Raw genomic sequence first — 6,000 nt, 5'->3', positions numbered from 1 at the left:
AGGTGAGGAAGAAAAAGAGGACAAGGAGAGGATTGAGCATTTTCCATAGAACTTTGTTTTTTTTTTTCTCCCTCAAAACAAACACTCCCTGCCCTCCATCTTGAAGGAACCAGGCCTCTTGGATGTAAGTCACCGACCTGGGAGCCCCTCAACGTTTAGCATCAAGCACTGTGTTTTACACAAGGTGGACAAAATAATGCTTTAAAACAACTTTAAAGGACCGCACCAGTTATTTTGAATGTCTGGCCCATTTCCCACAATTTTCCCACATTTTACATATCAACAAACTATTTAGCAAATCATGCGAATCATGCGTATTTCACAATGTATAATCAAAATCCCTCCGTTTTCAAATCTGAATTTTTGAGTGAAACACCCACCTCATGATGAGCCTGTTTTACTTGCCAATTTCAAGTCATCAGCAACAGTGCTGCTGCTTTTAGTAAAAACTACCTTGGGCAACTTTATTATGGTGATGGAATACTGGTGTGAAGAAAGTCTGAAGTCTCTGAAAGCTCATTTTCATGTCGTAGTGGAATGAATGGAAACCAATGGCTGGATAAAAGGGAGGAAAAAACAAGTTCTAAAATATGACTGCTTGCTCTGGGAAATTATTAGCAGAAATGTTAAGCATTTACATTTTGCACATATTACACTAACCGTGCAGAATCACTGGTGTGGTCCTTTAAATTTGAAGGAACTAAAGAACAATAACAAAGACAACTGCCAGAACACGCTGGCTGTGAAACGGCTCTGATAATCACTACATGAATATGGGAGATTTCAAACCAATGTCAGGCAAGTAACAGAGCTCCAAAAACTCCAAATAGCAGCAGCAGGCAAAACTTTAAAAAAGAAGGACAAAGGAAAAAGCTTAAGTTATTAAATGAGCTGGTAAACATCGCATTAATACTAATAATGAGAATTAAACTAACACCTCTGGAGCTCAACAGAAACTGTGCAGCTCAGGAGTCGACAACGGGGATCAAAGAATGACTGAAGCCGCTCTGAAAGCAGGTGCTGCTGATAACTTCATACCCACGTATTGTGAGAGGTTTTCCTTATTTTGTCCACCCTCTGTACCTCAGAAAAGACTGTTTTGCCCTCTTTCTTACTCCTCTCCCTCGTCCAGCTCACCCCCCACATAGTGCTCGCCCCAAGCACCTCAATAACGCTAAGCTTCAAGGGAGAAAGCGAGAGAGAGAGAGAGAGGAAGAGAAAGAGGCCAAGAGAGGAGACAAGGAGAAAAAGACAGAAAAAAAAATCAATATTTCAAAAATTTCTTTTTATCTTACTCCCCCCTCTCTCTCTGTCTTCCTCTCTTACACAGGACATGCTGCTCCCCGTCTCCTTGTTCTTATCAAATTTGAAAAGCCTGGGTGAGAAAAATTCTGACTGATCCTATAATGATTACACATTTCTCTTTCTCCCACTGGCTTCCCACTGGCTGCAGGGCACTGGTGTTCCTTTTAAATGCTTTCCTCATCTTTATTTCTCCCCCCCGCCCCACTTCGTTTTTTTTCTTTTTCTTTTTCTTTTTTTTTTTTTGGCCACGGCATGACAGTCCGTCTGGGTCTGAAGAAGAAGAAGTCCAGCATATTATCAGAAACATTTTGCTATATCATTTACACGTGTATATCATTTACAGAGTACTGTGTTTTTTCTTTTTTTTTTTTTTTTTTTTAAAGTATTTATAAAACAACAACACCTACTTAAAAAGTCCAAGAGTTTTTGAAGTTACATTCAATAGCTGAACCGAAGGGAAATAAAAACAAATGAACAGAATAAAACATCACACAAGTAGAAACCTCATCATACGTCGACAGTGCATTGAATCCTGCATGAAAGTTGGAAATCAAAGGCAAACTTATGTCCAAGAGTTGCAGATCACAAATAGATATATCTATATTCATATATAAATGTTTTTTTTCTTCTTACTGGTAATACAATAAATACAACATTAGTAAATGGCTACAATTGACTCTCCGACCATGCCTGACAGCATGTTATTAGTACAACGTTTAAATATAGAAGGATGTCACTAAAGTAGAGATCCATATAAATAGAAAGGTTTAAAGAGACTCTTAATAAAACTTTTGTTTGCTCGCAACCCTTTTTCGACTGCGTAAACTGTCAAGGGATTTTTTTTTCTTTCCCCGCCGCCCTCCGCGCGCCGCCGCCCCCCCTCCTCGGTGGCGGGATGTGGGCGCCATTTTCTAAGATGGATGGGAGAGTTTGCGGTGACGATTCGAAGCAGACAGCTCCTATATTTCTAATTTGTACCCTCCCCTCCCCGCCCTCCCCTTCCCGACACGATGTACAAAAGCAGTTTGACTACACAGCACAGCCACCTCAACCACGACACCACAACGACATGTTTGGTAGTGACGCCGAGGGCCGCCGGACCTCAGGCAGACATAACCTACTACTGACCTTTTCAACCCTCACCGTCCTCTTCTACCTATCACAGATAGCACACGTACCTTTTTTTTTTTTTTTTAAATTTCTCATTTGCTTTGTATCTTGTTTGCCTTAATTTTGCACAGCACAACATGTGGATGTTTATTGTTTCATTTTTTTGGAATCTACAAAATGCGAACCGCCTGACAAATCGAGCCAGAAAAACGACCTTTCAGCTACATTGCTATAGTCCATCAGTGGAAGACACGGCCTCAAAAAGCCTTTTGCAATCCAAAATCTGCATTAATGGGTAAATCCTTAATTTACCCATTAATGATCATGTAGCAGCATGTCTGCTGGACCAGCTACCGTTTCACCCTCATCCCCCCCAGGCCTCGCCCTCCCCACCCAAGGGTGAGGGGGTCGAATGCAGTGGGGAAACAGGGAAGAGGGGGGAGGGGGTAGTCGCGCCTCTTCCCCACACCCCCACTTCCCCCTTCCAAACTGCAAAGACACACTATAACATCTCTTATATTTTCCCCCACATTTTTCTTTTTTGTTTTTTTAAAACATACTTATATTACACACATATAATATATAATACGTATATACATACATTAGTCTTTGCTCTTTTTGGAAATCATAAACTTAAAAAAGTTTACAAAAATAAAATGTTTTATGGTGACCTCTTTAATTGGTCTCTTCCACCCAGCAAGGCTTGTTTTTCAGGGGTAAAAGCGAACAGGCCCCGCCCCCCTTGTCTACAGGCTCCACGGTTCAGGCCTTGGCTATAGTGCAGGCCAAAAAATATCCTCCGTCCTTCCCTTTAAGATCCCTTTAAATCTTCATAGAAGGGTTCCTTTACATATCCGCTCTTTTTGTGTTTTAGTTGATCTTTTTTTTTAAGTGTCCTTCCTGTGTCCGTGTTGTTCTCGTCTTTTTTATAGCTGATGTCCATCTGTACTCATCCCTCTAGTCTTTGTTTTATTTACTAAAAAAAGAGAGAACAAGCAGGTCAGTGAAAACATGAAGCTCATTGATAATGGGAGAAGGTAAACAGAGAACACTTTATATAATGTAATGAAATACAAAAAAGACCATATGATGCTTTCCACGGTAAAAAAAAAAAAAAAAAAAAAAAAAAAGTACCAAGATCTAAAGCCCTCTAATAAAAAGAAATCATAATAGCTGCACCAAATATGTCATTGCTATTCATTCACTGAGTAATAAAGACGTGTTTTTGCTTGTGTAGTCACCTTTTCTGTGAAACAAAATGACCACATTGTGTCGATACAGTAGAATACAATTACAATAACAGCAGTGTGTATAGCTGGGATCTCAACCAAGTTTTACCACTTTCAATTAACAGTAGGGTTCAACCGATATATTGATTGAATAAACACTAGAGCCTGATTTAGACATAATTCAACACCGTTAAACCATGCATTCATGTAATTTTATTATATCAATTTCAAAGGAGCGTCCCATGATGATCTATATGATGTTTTAGAGAATTTGCTAGTGTGACAAGAAATCGTGGAGGAAACACGGACTACTTTTTCTGGATTTTTTTGGGACACAAACATCAGCACAAAATATCTACTATTAGCAACTTCAATCCAGTAATAACAGCCTCAAATAATAACCCGTATCGGTCCAACTCTAATTAGCAGGGGTAACGTGGATCATCTCAGAGACGGAGTGGGATGAAGTCTGTACTGCAATTTTGAATTTTTTTTTTTCTTCGCACGATAAGAGAATCCTAATTTCCACACAGCGAGGGATCAAGCAGCAAAAGTACAAGACAGGCAGGCACTCGCAACAACACCGGGAGAAGAAAAGAGGAGGGGAAGAGCGAGAGGTAGCCAGAGAGAGAGAGAGAAAGAGAGAGGGAGAGAGGCTGGCTGTGTCCTGGGAGGCTCTTGTCTTGACAGAACCTCTTTAATTCTGGGAGATGAGTTGCCGGGCAAAAGGGGGAGGTGGGGTGTGTGTGGATCTTCAGAGGCGAGAACAGAAGAGGCCGACTTTAATTTCAGCAGCACTTTGTAGTCACTTGGTCCCGCCCCCACCCCCCCCTCCGGAGAGAGAGAGAGACGGAGTGCGCGAGAGAGAGAGGGAAAGAGCGAGGACCCGCGCAGCTGCACCGCCGAGCCACCAATCACACCCAATAACGGCGCCCTCTTGTCTCAGCTTAACGCGCTCGCTCCCTCCCGGACGCGGGGAGAGCTTCTTTTTCATGCCGGGGCTGCTCGGCAAACTAATCCAGAAGCGGGGCCTCAGAGGGGAAAGGGAAAAAGAGGGGAAGGAGGCAGGGGAGGGGGCGGAGAGGTGGGGTTGGCGACGTGAGCATCGCCCGCACGCCTCCCCTCCAGCAGCCACCGAGAGCCAGCCGAGGCCAAGGTACACGCTGCGAGAACAGAGGAAGGAGAGGAGAGCCGAACCAAGAGCAGAGCGGAGGTGACAAACATATTAATCACTTCGGGCAAATAACTCCTGGAGAAGTTAATGGGTTGAGAAGCCTGCGCCGCACATCTCCCCTCCACCGCCGCCGCCTCGCTCCATCCACACCCTCCTACCCTACATCCCTCCAGGCCTCCCATCGTTTGTCTAACACCTGCCTGGGAGTGAGTTAGCATACGTGTGTGTGTGTGTGTGTGTGTGTGTGTGTGCGCGCGGAGACTTGAAGCTACCTCCTCTGCTCCTCAAAGAGAGAGGAGAGAGAAAGAGAGCTTTAGAGGTGAGAGATGAGGCGGGCTCATCTGTCAAAAAAGCCGGATCACCTCGCGTTACCTCGCTCTGTGGAAGCATCCTTGAAAAGAACAGACAAGCGTGAAGCCGGCGGGCATCTTGTTTTAAAAACAAAGTATATTGAGCTTTGAGGGCAAACAGTTAAATGTGATATATATTTTTGCTTTAGATAGGCCATGAAAAAAAAAAAGAGAAGCTCCTGTATTTGATATTGGGCCGACATGAATGTGGAGACTGTCCTTTGCCCGAAGGCAAACGAATATGCTGTCCGATAAATATTGATAAGATGTAGCTAGACACTGGCCAATGTCTGAGCGTATACAGAAATAAAAAATTAAATACACTGAACACCTAAACACAGAATATGTTCTGAAATATTGCCAAGTACACAGAATAAACCACTGGACAAACAATTTGATCTAGAACTAGTGCATATACAAAAAACAGTTTGCAGCACATGGGTTCAATACTAGACAGTGTCTTTTTGCTTGGTTCTTTTTTTTTTTTTTTTTTTTTTTTCTCAAATTAAACATTTGCTTTCACAAATCCCTTGACATGTAAATGTGTAACTTTGAAACAAAAGGAGAGCACAAATTCAAACAACTGTGAAATACGCCATGCGTAAGCAAAAAGAAATTAAAAAAAAAAAAGCATAAACGTCTGGAGTGAAGAGACATAAAAAGCACTCTGGAGATTGCTGATGCCGTTCTTCTCACATCTGCACCTCAACGCTGCTTCTGCTCCAAGCTTTGGCATGAATGAGTCCTACTATGGGTTTATGAAAAATTTGTGGCCTTTAAATTGGGTCCCATGTGGCTCCTTTGATAGTGGAAACCCAGTATGTTCATAAGT

This window comes from Myripristis murdjan, chromosome 19 (genome assembly GCF_902150065.1).
Source record: "Myripristis murdjan chromosome 19, fMyrMur1.1, whole genome shotgun sequence".
Classification (NCBI taxonomy): domain Eukaryota; kingdom Metazoa; phylum Chordata; class Actinopteri; order Holocentriformes; family Holocentridae; genus Myripristis; species Myripristis murdjan.
The sequence above is the reverse complement of the archived record's forward strand: the minus strand, read 5'-3'. Positions refer to the sequence as shown.